This window comes from Urocitellus parryii, chromosome 1, assembly GCF_045843805.1.
Source record: "Urocitellus parryii isolate mUroPar1 chromosome 1, mUroPar1.hap1, whole genome shotgun sequence".
Taxonomy (NCBI): Eukaryota; Metazoa; Chordata; class Mammalia; order Rodentia; family Sciuridae; genus Urocitellus; species Urocitellus parryii.
In genome coordinates this window covers 139,779,872-139,800,361 of record NC_135531.1, presented here as the reverse complement: position 1 = coordinate 139,800,361, position 20,490 = coordinate 139,779,872, and the positions used below count along the sequence as shown (strand labels likewise).

Below are 20,490 nucleotides of genomic sequence, written 5' to 3'. Positions count from 1 at the left end.
AATCGAAGAGTACTGGTATTAGTTCTTCTTTAAATGTCTTGTAGAACTTGGTTGTATATCCATCCTGTCTTGGGTTTTTCTTGGTTAGTAGACTTCTGATAACATCTTCTATTTTGTCACTTGAAATTGATCTGTTTAAATTGTGTATATCATCCTGATTCAATTTGGGCAAATCATATGACTCTAGAAATTTGTTGATGCCTTTAATATTTTCTATCTTATTGGAGTACAAGTTTTTAAAATAATTTCTAATTATCTTCTGTATTTCTCTATTGTCTGTTGTGATATTTCCTTTTTCATCACGTATGTTAGCAATTTGAGTTTTCTCTCTCCTTGTCTTTGTTACATGGCTAAGGGTCTGTCAATTTTATTTATTTATTCAGAGAACCAACTTTTTGTCCTGTCAGTTTTTTCAGTTGTTTCTTTTGTTTCAATTTCATTGATTTCAACTCTGATTTTAATTATTTCCTATTTTCTACTGCTTTTGGTGTAGATTTGTTCTTCTTTTCCTAGGGCTTTGAGATGTAATTTTAAGTCATTTGTTTGTTGACTTTTCCTTCTATTAAGGAATGAACTCCATGCAATGAACTTTCCTCTTAGAACTGCTTTCATAGTGTCCCAGATATTTTTATATGTTCTATATGTGTTCTTATTTACCTCTAATTTTTTTTAATCTCCTCCTTGGTGACTTTTGCAACCCATTGTTCATCCAGTAACATTATTTCGTCTCTGGGTGTTGGAGTAGCTTTTATTTCTTATTTCATCATTGATTTCTAATTTCATTACATTATGATGTGATAGAATGCAGGGTAGTATCTCCACTTTTTTATATTTGCTAAGAGTTGTTTTGTGGCATAACATAGGGTCAGTTTTAGAGAGGAATCCATGTGCTGCTGAGAAGAAAGTGTATTCTCTCATTGAAGGATGGAATACTCTATATATGTCAGCTAATTCTAAGTTATTGATTGTATTATTGAGTTCTATACTTTCTTTGTTCAGCTTTTGTTTGGAAGATCTATCTAGTGATAAAATAGGTGTGTTAAAGTCACCAAAAAATATTGTGTTGTGGTCTATTTGAATCTTGAACTTGAGAAGAGTTTGTTTGATGAATGTAGACACTCCATTGTTTGGGCATATTTATTTATAATTTTTACGTCTTGTTGGTATTTTGTTCCCTTGAACAGTATGTATGTCTTTCTTTATCCCTTTCAATTGACTTTAGCTTGAAATCTACTTTATTTGATATGAGGATGGAAACCCCTGCTTGCTTCCACAGTCCATGTGAGTGGTATGATTTTTCCCAACCTTCAGTCTATGGATGTCTTTTCCTATGAGATGAATCTCTTGAAGGCAGCATATTGTTGGGTCTTTTTTTTTAATACAATAAGCTAATCTATGTCTTTTCATTGGAGAGTTTAGGCCATTAACATTCAGGTTATTATTGAGACATGATTTGTATTCCCAGGCATTTTTGTTTATTTTTGGTATTTAATGTGACTTGGTTTCTCCTCTGATTAGATTTTCCTTTAGTGTAATCCCTCCCTCTGCTGATTTTTCATCATTGTTTTTCATTTCCTCTCTTGGAATATTTTGCTGAGGATGTTCTGTAGTGCAGGCTTTCTAGTTGTAAATTCTTTTAACTTTTGTTTATCGTGGAAGGTCTTTATTTCATCATCAAATCTAAACCTTAGTTTTGCTGGATATAAGATTCTTGGTTGGCATCCATTTTATTTCAGAGCTTGGTATATGTTGTTCCACCATCTCCTACTGAGATACAAATTGGTGTCCCCCTATATGTGATCTGATTCCTCTCTCTTGTGGCTCTTAAGTTTCTATCCTTATTCTGTATGCGAGGCATTTTCATTATAATGTGCCTTGGTGTAGATCTGTTGTAATTTTGTTCATTTGGTGTCCTGTAAACCTCTTGTATTTGGCTTTCCAATTCATTCTTCATGCTTGGGAAATTTTCTGATATTATCTCATTGAAGAGTTTGTGTATTTCTTGAGTTTGAAACTCTATGCCTTCCTCTATCCCAATAACTCTTAGATTTGATGCTGTCTCATAATTCTGGTATGTTCTGTTCATGGTTTCTTACTATCTTCACTGTGTGATCAACTTTATTTTCCAGATTATATACTTTGACTTCATTATTGGACATTTTTTCTTCCAAGTGATCTAGTCTGTTGGTTATGCTTTCTATTGAGTTTTTTTATTTGTTTACTGTATCCTTCATTTCAACGATTTCTGACTGTTGTTTTTTTTTTTTTTCAGAGTCTCTCTTTCTTGAAGTAATCTTTTGCTACCTGTATTTGCTCTCTTGTCTCTTTGTTGGAGTGATCAATTTTTACCTGTATTTGCTCATTTAGGTCATTCTTTAATTCACAGATCATTTTAATTATGAACTTTCTGAACTCCTTCTCTGACATTTCAATAACTTCACTGTCCATGGGTTCTGTTATTATAGTATCTTGGTTTATTTGGGGCACTTTCTTCCCTTTCTTCTCTTCTTTTCTTGTAGTGTGGATCTGGGATATTACACTTTCTACCCTATGTTCTTCTAGTATCCATGCAGATTGCCTGTACCTCACCTTGATGTTGGGCTTCCAGACCCTGCTGGTGTCCCTCAATGTATGCTACTGCAACTAAAGGTGGTGGCAGCAATACCGAAGTAATTCAAGACAATAGTGGAGGTGCCCCAAGTTGGATGCAATGTCTTACAGAGATGGGGCTGAAAGGGTGGGCCTCATACTCTCTTTGGAATGCCTGCTCTGAGATACAGCTGCTTCTAGGCCCTGTCTGTTATGAAAAAGGTAGGGGCCACTGCATGGGAGGGCTATGGTGATGACTGCAGTGTTTCAAGATGGAAGTGGGTTAGGCTTGGACTCCCAGGTGAGTGGGGGGGGGTCAAACTCAGACCTTCCCTGGACCTGGGTCCCATGCAAGTCAGTGTGGGTGGTTCTGGGCTAGGCCTGACCTCCTGCAGTAGTCTGCTGGTGGGAAGGGGCGGTCCTGTGCTGCAGGCGGGGCCCCAGTGGGTGCCTGTGGAGGGATGGATCCAGGCCTACTGTCTACAAGTGCTCTTAAAGACAACAACCTAACTCTCTCTTTGTGGAAACAGGAATCAAGATTCAGGACTTACACAGTGATCCTGAGGTCACTGGCCAATACAGAGGAAGATCTGGGACCCAAATCTACTGCTGTTGTGGTTTGGAATTGGAGGAGTTCTCAAAGGCTTGTGATCCTCAGTTCAAAAAAGCTCTTCAAAGGCAGAGATTTGAGGAAAAGATTGGATTATTAGGACTCTGGTCTCCTCTGTGGATTAATCTACCAAGGTTCATAACTAAATGAATTATTGGGAGGTGATGGAAACTTTAAAGAAGTAGGGCCTACACAGAGAAATTGGGTCACTGGGAGAGGGCCTGGGAAGGCTTTATGGTGTCCCTGGCCCTGTTTATCTTTCTCTGTCTCTATCAACCTATCTACTTCTCTCCTCTTTTCTTTTTTTCTTTCTCTCTCTCCTTCCTGGCCACCATAAGGTGAGCAGCTTGCTCCACCACCATGTTGTGCCCCACTGTAGGCCCATGGCAACTGGACCAAGTGACATGGGCTGAACCCTCTTCGACCATGAGCCAAAAAAAAACTTTCCTCCTTCAAGTTTATTTTTATCAGATATTATGTCAGCACTGAAAAGCAAACTAACACAACTGACTACCAGTGCAACACGCATTCTAGACACTTGGCCCATAACATAGAAATATGATAAGCTGAATGTTGAACTATGAATATGAAATATGGATATGAACATTGCCTTAGTCATTTCTCAAGTGAGGACTTATTTTAAATCATATAGCTGTAAAATCTATACCAGTGTTAAGTAGCCTATAACATGGTCCCCTGCAATGACCCCTACGTCTTGGTATCCATGTCCCCACGTAATCTCTTCTCCTAGAATGTGAGCTGAACTTGTTAATTTGCTTCTAACATATAGAATATAGCAGAAATGATGGGAAATTGCTTGCAAGATTTCATTACAGAATGACTGGCTTCTTTCCTGAGCATTTTTTCCCTCTTTCTCTTCCACTCCCAGAGGAAGAAATTTCTCTCTCTGGAGAAATCCGCCACCAGAGAGCTTGGCAGCAGAACCTTCCCTGTCAAGCCCCAGGTGACAGCAACACCTGTGAGGACCTTAGAGAACCTCACAAGAGACCCTGAGCCAACATGCTCTACAAAGCTATGTTTGCTTCTTGATCCAGAGAGACTATAATATAATGTAGATGTGCAGTTTTAAGCCACTAAGTACTGGCATAATTTGTGAAATTACTGCTATTATGGGGAAAATGTAACAATCTTGAAATAGTTTAAGGGAAGTAAAATAATTCAAGTATTAGCATAGCTTTATAACCTAGAAACTTTCAAACCATCTAGAGACCATCTTATTGAATTGAATTTAATTGAATATAATTGGGCCATCATTACAGAATTAACTCAAATGTCATTCAGGCTCCACCTACTCTGAGCATATTTACTGCTGATAAAATCATTTTAATTTATATGTTTTAAACTCTCCAGACATTACAGAAAAAAATAAAAAAGGAAGTAGCACATGGTTGTTCATAATTGCTATTGCATTTATTTATGCACTAGAAGAAACTGTCATTTACAAAGAAAAAGAAATTGCAAAGCATCTGTTTGATACAGTTTTTATTCCTATCTAATATACATGCAGAGAAAAATACTGAAGACTCCCTAGAGATACTGAAAAAAATACTTTACCACCCCCAAGTGGACACACAGATTATTTTTACAGAAATAAAATTTTAAGTTTGCATTGTCATAAAAAAGTAGTAATAATAACCCATCAGATTCAAAATCTCAAAGGGGTGAGGACTTGAATCTGTAGAAATTTCAAATTTAGAACCCTAGAACTAGTGACATCTCTACCATTTAGCTTGTGCTTATTTATGAGTTATGTTAGATAACTGCTTACCAAGTCACCTCATTCTCTTCTGACAACTCCACTTGATTTGTTCTAGAAAGTCTTGTGAAACAGCAAACTATACAAGAGCTCTAATGTCATCTACACCATTTTAAAAAACATTTTTTAGTTGTAGATGGACACAATACCTTTATTTATGTGGTACTGAGGATCCAACCCAGTGGCCCATATGTGCTAGGTAAGCGCTCCACCACTGAGCCACAGCCCCAGCCCAGCCCTCATCTATACCACTCTTAATGTCAGTGATTTTCAAAACCAGAGAAACTGCCACTTTCTAGAGAGCATATTTGGATAACCCAGAAAGCTAGGTCTGATCCCCAAATTCTCCAATTGTCATTTCCCTTGTGGATTCTGATATACAAAGGGCCCCTGTCAGCCTTAACACTCACGAGTTTCCTAGGTCTGATTTGTGAGTCATGTCCCTGAGAATTCAGTGTTAAAATTTCAAACTAAAAGTCTAAATCAACTCCTTTTTTAAAATTATTGTTAAATATTTATTATTTAAGTCTTCACACCTAAGAAAATGAATGAAGCACAAAACAATATAATGAATACTCAAGATCTCACCAACCAACCTAAGAAATGAAACGTTACAGATAGAGTTGAAGCTCCCATGACAACTCCTTATCTGCATCAGTTTTACAAAGAAGTCTTGTAACATGATTTCAGAACAAGACTGGAGCTTATATCCCAGCCTAGAGTTTTACCCCTGCCTCTCTGTTGCGTGGGGCAGAACTATGTATGCATTTGCTTTAGGATTCTTTTTGCTTCTCCAACTAATGTCAAGACCCTTGTTTCTCAAAGTATGACCAGTGGGCTGCCTGCTTTGGGACCACTTGGGAGTTTAGTAGAACAACGCCCCTGAATTTACTGAAATGGAACCTCTCTAGTGGTATGAACTAGGATTAAGAATTACCATGCCATTCTTAATGCCCACTAAAGACTGAGGACTACTGGTTTAGGCCAGTATATCCCAGGAGGTTTCCCAAAAAAGTTGTTCTGCTCGTGAGTTCTATGAAAAATCATCAGATGTTTAAGTCAGAGCAGCCAGGGAGAAGTTCAGAATTCTAGAGAAAGAACCCACTATAGCATCCTGTGACCATGCCAGGGAACTTTTGCCCCTGCCTTTAGTTATCCTCATCACCAGCAAAGGAGGAGGAGTTGTACGTAAGATTGGCCAGAACACTGGAATATTGACTGGGCTATTTTAATTGGATTCTATCACTGCACTTTAAAAGCATAGATATGGATTAGAGTACCACCCCCACATGCTTTCATTTGGAGACTGCTGCTTTTCTAAGTGTGCAAATATGGCTGGATTATTCTCTCTTCTTCCCATTCTCTCCAAACCCAAAGAGACAATGGTCTGCTCTACAGGTCTGAAATTGCTCTCCAACCGTCACCTCCAATTATTTCCTTTATCCACAACCCTTGCATAAGATGGTAATGTTCAAGACTTACATAAAGCCAGAAGAGAAGGAAGCCCCTTCTATGTTTAAGGTGGTAATGTTTCAAGACTTACATAATGGCGGGGGGGGGCGGTTGAGAAGGAAGCCCTTTCTGGGCTTTAAGTTGTACATTGTATTTCAACATGGTCATTTTTAGAGAGCCCTACATTGGGGTACTGACACTCGAGCAGCTCTTAATAAAGTGATATTTCTAGTCTTGCTGCATTTTTTCCTTTTTGGGTATCACATGTCCAGAGAAAAAAGAGATGTCCTTCAATCTAGGATTTGGACATATTTTAGGAATCAGAACCATAATTCCCTTCCTGTTCTCCTATGATTTCATCCTTAAATCTGCAAAGCATATTCTATCACCCCTTTAAGGACTCATAATTCATAATGGTGCATTAAAGTCTCTGCACAGTCTGACAGTGAACAAATTTGCTTAACCTCATTTAATTTGAACTTTTTCATATCTGTGTGCTCACGGCATCCCATTGAAATAATGTCACTGACAGCACATTTTGGGGAATATTAGTGCAGACTAGGGGGTGAGCAAACTTTTATTGCAAAAGGGCTAGAGAGTAAATATTTTAGGGTTTTCCAGCCATACACTGTCACAACTATTCAACACTGTCATTTTAGAAGGAAAACAGGTGTCAAAATAAATGAGCCTGGCTGCATTTCAATAAAACTTCATCTACAAGAACAGGTGGCAGGTTACTCAACCCTGGTGGAGACTAAAAGTAGACAAATGATTTGTTGTTATGGTAGCAGTTTTTCTTCTAAGGTCACAACCTGATCTTATATCGTTCATAAGAAAAAATATTAGAGGAAAATAACAGAAATTATTGATTCATTTATATATATATATATATATATATATAACAATTAGAGTTAAATTAGAGTTTTTGCTTTGTTTTTTACTATTTTGATACCTCTCTTACTGTCCACTCTATCTACATGTAACGAAGCATTCTAACTCAGATAACTGGTTTTCTGGAGAGTGAAATTCAAAAGCACAGAGCAGAAACCTAGGATGGGAGGGAAAAAAAGTGTCATGGCCAAGAAAGCTCAGGGGAGAGACACAGAGGATCCTAAAGGGACAAGGGAGCCATTGCTGCAGTGCGTTTCTGCTACTTCTTGCTTTACACATTCCTCGGAAACCTTTGCCAAGGTGGCCTGACTGGTCCTTGGAGTTTATTTTGTCCCTCATCCACAGGGAAGTTCTTCTCCTCTCTGGGGTGGAGAGAAGTTCAGGGAGCACACAGAGAAGCCACTCAAGTTTCCATTCATAGTGAGAGTGAATGGCCAGAAATTCTATATTACTCTACTACTTTCTACCTATGCTTCTGTGTCTTGTTCTTGAAAATAAAAAATGTCATCCATTAGATCAGCATTTGTTCACACACTACAACTCCCTCACCCATTTCTATGTTTCCTTTTTAGAGAAAAATTCCATCCAGGTCTGAATTCTCTGCCTCTGTTTCCACTTTTTCTTGGAATCACTCCCTTTTCTTTCCACTACTGCAGGGAAAACACAACATACCAAGCTCACCAGTGACCTCCAGGTGTCAGCCGTAAATCCTCTTTTTGCTAAACCTCTTAGCAGCGTTAATTTATTTGATCCTCTTCCCTTTTGAAACACTTTCTTTCTTGGATCCCTGGACACCATACTCACCTTCCAGACATTTCTCAAACATTTCTTCACTGCCGCTTTAAAACAAGCTACCTTTCCCTGTTTTCTTCACGGCACTTTGACCCCCAACCCAAACCATTCTCCAAACAGGAGAGACAGAGGGTGGTTGATTTGATGCTTCATACTTAGAATGAAACCTGAACCCACTCCACTGAGGCTTTCTCACCTACACCCCATCTCCCTCCACCCCACCTCACCTCTATTCCATCTCCTTCCCCAGCCCATTCCCCCTCCACCCTATCTCCCTCCATGTTGAATTGCAACATCTTCTTCTAGCTCATTCTCATCTCAGCCTCTATACCTACAGTCCAGTCTACCAGTAACTCACTTCTCCCAGATGTTGGATGGCTTGCATCTTTACTTTGTACAAATCTCTACTCAAACATTACATCCCAGATAAGACTTTTTCTGACCCACATTTTTCAGTTAATTTCTCCCTCTTCACTACCTATCCCCATTACATTGTTTTAATTTTCTACAAGGCACTAATCACATCTTAATTAATATATATTGATATAATACTTTGTCATACTGATTTGCTTATTTTTTGTCTTCCCCAATAGAAAATAAATGCCATGGGGAATGTTAACTACAAAATATTGTAAATATTCAGTAGATATTGGTTGAGTTGGCTGGCTACTAGGTATAAAACAATTATAGGACATAATACTTGGTATTAAGGCACATAAACCTAATTCTGAGTATGGAGTAAGAAACAATAGGAAGGCAAGCATGTAACTACAAAGACATAAGGCAGTCTCTGGTATAAAGAATGGGGGAAAAAAAAGAAAGAACTAAGCAAAATTTTACAAGAGCCTGGTTGAGTTAGAAATTACTTTCAGTAGGAGAAGAATTTATAGAGCAGATGACCTTAGAAAATGCACAGTATTTTGATTAAAAGAAAGAACAGTTTGAAAAAAATGCTAAAGAGGTAAGAAAGCATGATCATTCATTCATTTAATGAATATTTATTGATTTTACTATTATGAGCCTGCTAGGCATTGCTCTAAATGCTGGGGATTCAAGAGTGAATAAGACAGAGGAGAATACAAATTACAGCCTCAAAAAGTTTATCTTCTTAGTGGGAAGAATTTGTCAGTAAGAAAACAAGCAAAGAGACATCTCAACTTCAGATAATGAAATCAGCAGGGTTAGAACAACACTCTGGGGGACGGGTGTTACGGTTTAGGTATGAGGTACCCCCCTAAAGCTCACATGTAAGAAAATGCAAGAAAGTTTAGAGGTGAAATGATTGTCATATGAGAATTTTAACCTAATCAGTATATTAATACCCAGATAGGAATTAAATGGATGGTAATTGTAGGCTGGTAGGGTGTGTTTAGATGAGGTGGGTCCTTGGTGACCTGACTTTGGGGTATATATTTTGTCCCTTGTCTACTCCCCGGCCCCCGCCACTTCCTGGTGCCACCTTCACAATTGCTTCCCACACTTCTGCCATGATGTTCTGCCTCGCCTCTGGCCCAAAGCAATAGCGTTGGCCACCTATGGATTGAGATCTCTGAAACCATGAGCCTCAAAATAAATTTTTCCTCTTAAAATTGTCCTTTTCAGGTCTTTGGTCATGGCAATGAAAAAAAATTGACTAAAACAATAGATAAAGAGCCCAAAAGCACTGGAGAAAAAATGGAGGCACTTCCTGGGACAGACTTGATAGAGATGTTCTCTTGGGGAACTTCTCGACTGAGAAGCAACCAGCTCTGCAGAGAGATGAAGATAATCCTAGCAAGCCAAGGGGACCTCGGGGGTACCCACCCTAAGCTGGGGCAGCGAGTTGTCATTATTGCTGATGGCTGTGGTCTCTGACGTTCACCTCCAAGGCAGCTGCAGGACTGCTCTTCATTGATCTTGTATTAGAAAGGGCCTTGTGATTAATTCTGGCCTCCACATTGTAGTAGAATAATGTGTTATCACTTAATTGTTGATATATGATCTGCCTGTTTCGCTTTCCCTCTGGAATAACAGCTAACATTTGATAGTAGGAATGGAGAATGCTTCACTACCCTAAGTCCTGAAACAAGCAGAGCCCTGTGTGATCCACAGTGGACCAATAATAACACCTGGGTACATTTTTTTTTGAGGGGGGAGAGGGGATATGCTTTTCTTTGTATTGGGTAGATATTTAGGAATGGGATTGCTGGGTCATGTTGTAACTTTATACTTAACATTAAAAAACAAAACAAAACTTTGAAGCTATTTTCCAGAGGCAATTTAGTCATTTGAAATTCTACCAGCATGTATGAAGGTTTCAGTTTCTCCACATCCTCACCAACACTTGTTCTTGTTTGTGTGGGTATGGTTTGTTGTTTTTTGTTGTTGTTGTTTGGTGCTGTAGTCGAACCCAGGGCCTTATGCATGCAAGGCAATCACTCTACCAACTGAGCTATATCCCCAGCCCCTTCTTTGTGTTTTTGATCATTGACATTCCAACAAATCTGAAAGGATATGCCACTGCGGTTTTGATTAAGGAGCACCATGATTTTACGTAACTGCATAAGCATAGTTGCAAGAAGTACACTAAAGAGGGGCATTCAGGGACTGGGGCTGTGGCTCAGTGGTAGAGCACTTGCTTAGCACATGTGAGGCACTGGGTTTGATCCTCAGCACCACATAAAAATAAATAAAATAAAGGTTAAAAAATGGTGCTTTCCAAAGTTCAGATGATTGACAAATTATAGACAAGGAAGTCAGGGTAGAAAGGGTGTGGACTACAAATTCCCACATAATATGAAGAACTTGCCAAACACTGTGCTAAAAGACCTGACCAAATTTTACTCTGGCCACCACCTTCAGTAGGCCATGTCCCTCAAGGTGACATGTGGTGCTGCCAAATCAAGCATTGTATGCTGTTACAGTCCATATTACCAAACCACTTTTAGTATTTCTCCACTTACCGCCTTTTGCAATCTTCCATTTCTTCATAGCCCCCAATCCTGTTTGGTTTCCCCTTTTTCACTTTCTCACAGCCCCATTATTTGCTGTCTGTTTTCTCTTTAAAAATCTCTGTTACCTTTTTCTTAGTTGCAGTGGTCACGGTAAACACTGGAGTCTCCTCTGCTGGAGTGATCGGAATAAAATCTCACAAATACCTGATGCTTTTCCACTTTAACAAGGAAAAGAAGACATTTTCCAGAAAGAGATTGAAATATCTTGTGGAAGGATTATATGTTGGGAATAAAAGTGTTCTTGGTTTTAGTAGCTGGGTGGGTAAGGGTGCCATTTATTGAGATGAAAAAAATCTTGAGGAGAAATATGAAAGAAAAATAAGGAGAAATTTTAAAACTGTCTTGAAAGTTCAAATTTTGGTCCAGTGACACACACCAGTAACCCTAGTGACTCCAGAGGTTGAGGCAGGAAGATTCCAAGTTCAAGTCCAGCCTGGGCAACTTTGGAAGACCCTGTCTCAAAATTAAAAAAAATAATAATAATAGGGCTGGGGATGCCGCTCAGTGGTAGAAGATCCTGGTGTTCAGGACCCAGTATTGAAACGAAAGAAAAGGAAGGGAAGAGAATAGAAGAGAGAAATAAATTATGACAATGCAGATTTGATAGACTTATAACATATCCAGTTAGAAATAGTAAGAGGTAGTGGAATGCATAAATATGGAATACAGGAAATAATGCAGTACGTGGTTATAAATTTGGGAGCCTCTTTATCCATATGGTATTTAAAGCCATGAGGTAGATGAGATCAGTGCATGAAAATGTGTAGACAAAGGAAATGGTCCAGGACCAACAGGTAGGGAAGCCTAACAATTAAAGGTAAGACTGAGAAGGAAACCCCACAAACAAAAAGAGAAGGAGGATATAAAGAGGCAAGAGGAAGATTGGGAAAGGGTGATAGTCTAGAAACCAGGAGGATAATTTCATGTAGAGGGAGGCCAATGATACATGGTTAGTGAGGGAGTTCAGATAAGTATCCATCAGTTTTAGCAGCATGATGACCATCCGCAAGAATGGTTTAGAGAAGTCGTGACGGTAGAAGGAAGATCAGAGATTAGAATGGATCAAATAAAGTAGAAGAGACAAGGAACCTGGTGCAGGTCCGCTAGACTATCCCTTCAAGACTGACTGGAAGGAAAAGAGAAACATGATAAAGAAGTAGAATTTGGATCATGGAAGGGAAATGTAAAATGTGCAAAACTGTAGTATATTTACATGCGATGGGGATGATTTGTTTGAATGAAAGAAACTGTGATGCAGGAGATGGGGGGAAACTACAGAAGTGGCATCCTTGAGAAAGTCACAGACACTAGCATAAAGGACACCAGAGGATACTGGCTCTTGATAAAAGCAGTGAAAAGATGGAGAACATAGATACAGGCCTAGATTAAAACACACTATGGATTTGGTAATGTGTGTCTGAGTGTCTATTTTTTCTGGCAAGGCTATCAGATAAGAGTGAGGGGAGTGGGGTGGGGTGTTAAGGTATCTGAGAGGTAGACAAGAATTACCTTCAAGAGGAGAACACAGATTTACCAGGATAAGAATTCTAGGCAATGTGAGTGCCCATATGGAGTCTGTGCTCTTGAAATTAAACTGCAATGGATTAGTCACCATATTGCTATGTGTGTGTTTCATTTAGGGGCAGATGTTCATCTGTTTAGGTTTCGAAGGTAAGGTAAATAATTAATTCAATCTGCTCTGGGTTGGGCCAGACAATCACAGGGCTGGAACAGCAGGGTTGATGAGGGGTTTACATGGGCAGAGTGACCATCAGGGACCAGAGAGTTCCAATTGGGTAAATGTGAGAAAAGTGCTCACACCTGTCCAAACCCAAAGAATGGACTGACAGACACAATGTACAGAGAGTGAGGCTTTTAAGACAGTATTGCAAGATCAGGTATCTGGGTGAGCAGGTGCACCCAGGGCAGGTACATTAGCACTTGACTCACTACTGCTCAAGGTCCCTCCCCCAGTTGCTTGTTGGCTAAACCCTGTGGAGTGTACAGTCTTCCAATGTCACCTGGGTTTTATTGTCTCTTATTATTTAAAGAATTGTACCTTTAGTTATCTCCATGTCATTTTGCTCTCTTGTGGCAGGGGGGCCGTCTTGAGCTGAGCTGCTTCATGCATTTATCTCTGTTAGTCACACCAGCCCCTTCCCCTTCCCCCCACCTCCTGTTTGTCAAGGGGCTGTGAATCTATCACACTCTGGTGTTAACTGCTTTTTTTTTTTTTAATTGGGTGTTCAAAACATTACAAAGCTCATGACATATCATCTTTCATACATTTGATTCAAGTGGGTTATGAACTCCCATTTTTACCCTATATACAAATTGCAGAATCACATCAGTTACACATTCATATTTTTACATAATGCCATATTAGTGACTGTTGTTTTCTGCTACCTTTCCTATCCCCTACTATCCCCCCTCCCCTCCCCTCCCATCTTCCCTCTCTGCCTCCTCTGCTGTTGTTCAGTTCTCTCCCATGCTTTTCCCCACCTTTCCCCTCACAACCTCTTATATATGATTTTGTATAACATTGAGGGTTTCCTTCCGTTTCCATGCAATTTCCCTCTCTCTCCCTTTCCCTCCCACCACTCGTCTCTGTTTAATGTTAATCTTTTCCTCATGCTCTTCCTCCCTGCTCCAATTGTTCTCCCTTCCAGCTGCTTTTTTTTTTAAGACCCCAAGTCATTTTATCTTTAAGGCTAAATACTAAATTGTAAAAGAGACCAAGGGACTTTCCCTCTCTCACAGTAAATAGGCAAATATGGGCAAGAGCAGCCAGGGTGCAAAGTGGTGAGGTGAATGCTGTGGAGAGTCAGCTGGGTGAAAACGTGGCTGTAGCAGGAAGGCTACATTAATCAAGTTAGAAGCAAAGGGGTTGGTGATCAGAGAGCAAAGATGACTGAGAATAAGGGAGTAGCAGAATAAGACGATTGAAATGAAGATTTCAGGAGTGATACAGCTACTGGAGATGATAGGTCTAGGGTGAGAGGAGCTGAACATTGGAAGATGGAGGCAATCCCAGTGGAAAATCTTCCTGATATTTGAAATTACCAGATATTCTGGTAGCTTCTGCAAAGTCTTTACATGGTATTTAAATGGAGAGGGAGACATTCTTAGTCTGCAAATTTTCAGTATCAAAGGCCAAAGTCTTGGATTGCAGACTTGATCAATATCTGCAATAAATTGCCACAGATATTTTTTAAGTCTCTGAGAAGGACCATCTATGGAATTGTCAGTTCAAAACTTGCTTCACCACATAGTGTAGCACCATTGGTCACGCTTAACCTGACCAAGAGTCTAATCCAGTAGTTCTCAACTAGAGATGATTTTTCTCCCACAGGGACACATTTGGCAATATCTAGAGACATTTTTGATTGCTCTAACTTGTGAGGAGGAGAAACAGTGCTGCTGACATTTAGTTCAGAGTGTCCAGGGATGAGGCTAAGTAAGCATCCTGTAATACATATGACAGTCCCCGAAATAAAGAATGATCTGGAGTAAAATGTCAGTAGTGCTTAAATTAAGAAATTCTGGTCATGTTCTAGAAGCTGTTTGGGGAACTATCTTTCTCTTTTACCAGGTAGGTGCACTTCTGAGACATAAAAGGCTACAGTGAGTTTTGTGTGACAATATGGCATGTGTAGACTCCTATCAGGATCCATTTCCTAATCTCTCCTCCTCCACACACCTATGTTTCTGATGCAACTTGTTTTCATTTCCAGTTGGAGCTACAGAAAGCATCTGTAATCACTAAGTCATTCAATTAATTACCCGATGCATAAAATTAAGGTAATTAAAGAGGAAGAATTAGGTCAGTCCTTCCCAATTGGCCACACTCTAGTTACCTGGTAAGTAAGCTGTTAATCTAATTGTGGAGCCTCCCTGGGCTCAGAGAAATGCCCCAAGGTATTTCCTGTCTTTTCTAAGACATTTGCAATTTGCCAAAGGGCTCGCAATGGGAATTATATGTTGAGTATCCAATACCTGGGAGCCTAATTCTGAATAATGTGATGCTTGTCCTAGACCTTTCCTTAAAGTTTAGTGTCATGGTAGGTATTTATTTCAAATACTCATTCCTAGTCGCAGCTCTGTCACTAATTTATGGTGTCACTCTGGTGAGGACACTATCTCTCTCTGGATTCAATTCACTGCCTATAGCATGAGAGAAATAGGTGAACAGGTCATTTTGAAAACCAAAATATTAATAATACCAGAATCATTTTGACAGGTGCCAGGTGACTCAACAAAAAAAGAGATCTGATATCAACCTTTAGGATTCGCTCTAAAATAAGGGAAAGACAGATACCAAACACATACGAGACCATACATACAAAGGCACAATATTGTCAAGGCCCTCCTACTTAAAATAAGGTTCTTGGACCAGTTTTGTCAGCTTTACTGAGAACTTATAAAATCAGGAGCCTGGGTTCCCACTTTAGGCTTAATCAGCATCTGCCTTTAGCAAGATTCTACAGGTGTCTAGTAGGTGCATTACATTGGAGAAGCACTGGTCTAGGAGCTAAGAGGGCTTTTATGGACTTTTATTTTTTTTTTGGTATTAGGGATTGAACCCAGAGGTGCTTTACCATTGTGCTACATCCCCAGTCATTTTTATGTTTTATTTTGAGACAGAGTCTCACTAAATTGCTCAGGCTGGACTCAAATTTTCGATCCTCCGACCTCAGCCTCCCAAGTCAGGGGATTACAGAAGTGTGCCACCTTGCCCAACTCTATGAACTTTTAACAAGGTTGGGGTGAGAATAAAAGGGGAAAGGATTGAATAAAACAAGGGCAACAGTTTAGGTCCCTTTGGCAGACATTTGAAGATGACAGTGTAAAGCATTTAAGTAGAAGAACATAATCTAAAAGCTATGAAGATTGAATTGTCCATATGTGAACAGATTGTAGAAAGTAAACTAGAAAAGGTAAGACAGTTACTACGCTGTTGCAAAATTGCAGGATAATGGTATTATGAAGATAGATATAATAATAATTAAGACAATGCTTTTTTGTATTTCAACAGCACGCTTGCAAAAATTACAAGATCTTGTGATTTCAAAATCTTCTTTATACCTTTGAGAAATTTAAGATCAGCAAAGAGACCTTAAATCTCATTCTAAAGTGCTAGGTATAAAACTTTAAGTAATGATCATATGTAAAATAACATATACATTTTTTGTATACAAATAAGACTTGTCATCAGCCTTATATAAAAATATTTTTATGATAAATTATTGCCCTCCACTAACAAAATGAACAAGTAAAAACAGTCACTCCCCCTTGTGTTCACTTTTTCTTCTCATCAGCCAATTGTGATGTTTAAATTAGTTTCTTAAGGGCCCTTAATCTCTGGTATCTTTTTGTTTTGTTTTGTTTTATTTTTTGAGATGGAACCCAGGGGTGCTTAACCACTAAGCTACATTCTCAGCCCATTTTATTTTTTTATTTTGAGGTAGGGTCTTGTTAAGCTGCTCAGGGTCTCCCTAAGTTGCTGGAACTTGCAATCCTCCTGACTCAGCCTCCTGAGCTGCTGGGATTACAGGCATGCACCATTGTGCCTGGCCTGGTATCTACTTCTGGGTAACAAATTGTAGTACATTTCATGTAATGGGACATTATCTATAATGAAAGCAAATAAACAAATATTATATGTAATTATATGTTGTAATGATATTACTAAGAAACAAACAGTACAAATTCATTTAAATAGAGTTAACTGCATTGTTTAGGGATGCAGCACATGTGGCAATAGTATAAGGAACAGCGAGGAAGGGCTGGGGTGTGGCTCAGTGGTAGAGCACTTGTCTCACATGCACAAGGCCCTGGGTTCCAGCCTACAACATTTTTTCTAATCATGGAAATGAATTACATAAAAGTCAGAATAGTGGTTACCTCCAGGGTGGAGGGGAGAAGGACATTTCTGAAACATACAGCAGAACTTAGGGGTGCCAGTGGTTGGCACAACCTAGGGAGTGGTTGCTACACTAGTGTTCATTTTATATAATTAGCCATATTCTAAGCATTGATGTTGTATGTTCATTTGTGTGTTATGTTTCTTGGTAGATAGATTTTTTAAAATCTAGCTTTCTCCTTTGAATCTTGGGAAGGCATACTTCCCCCTTGACTTGGTAGGAATTATTTGTATATGGTTTCAATTTATGTTGGGAGAATCTTGAGTTTACAAAACATGTCTTCGGTGAGTGTGGAAGTTTCCAAAGAAAGGCCAGTGTTGTGGTCGCCAGGTTAAAATACCATCCTCTTAGTATTTTAGAAATGGTGTCTAGCATGGGAATTCACCATCATTTAACTATTATAAATCTAGATTTAGCTTTATTATAAATTTAGCTTTAAATCTATCTTGAACTATTCCATGATATAATTCATCCAACAAATATTTACAGAGCAGTTATAATTACATCAAGGGACACCAAGGCATGGGGACATGTCGGTGAATTAAAGCAGACCTGGTTATTTCCCTTAAAGTGCTCCTAGTGTCTCCTTATGATCCCTCTGGGTAGTCAAACCTAAAATTGAAGTCAGATGCTCTGAATTTGTTAAAACTTAAGTAGGAAAACATGGGAGGAAAGATATATTAGCTCCCTGTGACTGCCTTACTTAAACAAATTTCTTCTCTCAGAGATCAAGAGGCCAGAAGTTCAAAATCAAGGTATTGCACAACTATGCCCCTTCCAAAGACTTTAAGGGAGAATTCTCTCTTACCTTTTCTAGGATCTGTTTATTCCACTTATTCTTTAGCTTGTGGCTTATAACTACTTTCTGCCTCCATCTCCACAGTCTTCTCCTCTCCTTCTCCTCCTCCTCCTCTCCTCCCTGTATCTTCTCATTCCCACGTATAAGGATTTAGAAGCTACCCTGCTAACACAGTATGATCTCATGTTAAAATCCACAACTTGACAGATGTGGTGGCACACACCTATAATTCCAGCCAAGTTCAAGGCAGCCTCAGTCACTTAACAAGGCCCTAAGCAATTTAGTGAGACCCTGTCTCAAAATAAAAAATAAAAAGGACTGGTATGGTGATATGGCTTAGTGGTTAAGAGCCCTTGAAACCCCGAGTATCCCACCCCCAATAAAAAGATCCTTAATTGCAAACATCTTTTTCCCAATGAAGGTTGCATTCAAAGTAACAGAATGTTAAACTTGGATTATCTTTTTGGTAACCATTATTCAACTCCTACAGAAGACAGCCTTCTGATAATCCTGCACTGTTAATCTGGGTATACAAATGAACGTACAAACCCATCAACAAAAGCAACTGTAGTGTCCCTGTTTTAACAAAAAGACATAAACTGAGCAGATGGCCAAGGTGTTTGGAGTCACACACCTGTCCTTTGTATGAGCTACTTAGCCTGGGGACTTCAAGGGTGACTTCAATGACCTTACACAAGTTCAGAAGAATTGAGAAGCCGATTACATGAATACATCTAGAGAAAGTATTTCACAACCACTCATCAGCCGAGCTCTGCTTAAGTGAATAAGACAACAAAACATAGTCCCATAGCCCTTAGGAGAGTGAAGAGTCAGGAAAATGAATTTCAAAGGAAATAAAAGCTCAGAGAGGTCGATGGGCTTCAATTTTCAAATCACTGCCATTTAGAATTCTCAACAAGCAGACCTCACTTCATTATGTGTATTGGGTAAATGCTGATGGGCACTGAAGGTATGGGATAACAAGAATTATGTTATTATTATCCTTGGTATTAAATTGTATATTGTTTCATCATCAGAATATGAAGAAAATTGTTACATATATACACAATGACTTACCATTAATCACTGACAATTATGTAAAAGACTAAGTTAAATGAAAAACCATTCATCCACCATGAATACTAAAATCTTTTAATCCAGATATATATCTGCATTGTGCTTTTATGAGCTTTTACACCAATTGTAAGATTATCTGAGATACATGTGGAGATATATGTCAGTTATATATCAAAATGTAATCTGAATTTGTCACAAAATTCTAAAAATTTTAGTCCAGGCTTGGATCCTAATCGAACTATTAATATAGCCAAATACCTTTTCCTCTGTGGGGTCCAGTGCTTTATTTTGTTAAATGAAGGGTATCATCTCTGGGATCATAAAATTTAGGCTCAGAGAAAAAATAAGATATTAAAGACAAAAAGTTTAGATCCCAGCTACTCAGGAAGTGAAGGCAGGAGGATCACAAATTCAAGGCCAGCCTGGGCAACTTAGTGAGAACTTGTCTCAAAACAAAACATAAAAAGTGGCTGGGAATGGATCTCAATGGTAAAGCACCCTGAGGTCCAATCCATAATACTGAAAGAGGAAAAAAAAGGTTTGGAAAAACACCATAAAATATATACCCTTCTTAGATATTCATAATTTACATTTATATACTAATAGTTTTAAGAAACACAGATCAATGTAACATAATTGAAAGCACAGAAACAGACCCACACAAATGTTGTCAACTGAAGTCAACTCAATGGAGTAAGAATAGTCTTTTCAACCAATGGGGCTAGCACAATTGGACATCCATATGCCAAAAAGTCATCTATGCAGAGGCCTTCCATCTTATATGAGTTAACTCAAATTTAATTGTATGCACATAAAAACAAAATTGGAAAACCTCTAGAAAGAAAAAGAGGAATAAATATAGGAGACTACAAGATTGGTAATGAGTTGCAGATACAACACCATGAGCACATTTTATGAAATAAAACAGTTGGCAAGGTGGACTTTATTAAAATTTAAAATTTTTCCATCAGATACACCATTAAGATAATAAAAAGGCAAGCCACACACTAGGAAATATATTTGCAAATTATACATGTGGTAATGAATTTGTAGCCAAAATACACAAAGAACTTCTAAAGCTCAACAATTTAAAAAAATGGACTAATTTTAAAAATGAACAAACTAGGTGAATAGATACCCTGCCAAGCAAGAAAAGATATTCAAAATATTTGTTATTAAGGAAATGAAATTAACCACCAAGTAACTATTAGGATGATTAAATTGAAGAAAGGAAAACTGGCAATACCAATTGCTGGCAAGAGGGCTGGGCTATAGCTCAGTTGGTAGAGTGTTTGCCTCAAATGCACAGGGCCCTGGGTTCAATCCCCAGCACCACCAAAAAAAAAAAAAAAAAAAAAGCCAATTACTGACAAGAATGAGGAGAAACAGGAACTTATACCCATTGCAGTCAGGGATGCAAAATAGCATGCTCAGTTTCTTACAAAGTTAACTATACTCATAACACACAACCTAAGTGATCACACTCCTGAATTCAAAATTCATATCCATTCATACACCTTCACAAAAATGTTTTGAGGTGTCTCCCAAAAGCTCAAGTGTGAGACAACACAGAAATGTTCAGAGGT

At 38.7% G+C, this 20,490-nt stretch overlaps 1 non-coding gene across 1 annotated transcript; it reads left to right on the top strand.

Annotated features, from left to right (window-relative positions):
• Positions 1-20,166: 20,166 nt before the first annotated feature.
• On the top strand, positions 20,167-20,242 carry Trnal-caa (transfer RNA leucine (anticodon CAA)). Its single transcript has one exon. It is a non-coding gene; the product is annotated as a tRNA-Leu (tRNA).
• The last annotated feature ends 248 nt before the right edge of the window (positions 20,243-20,490 follow it).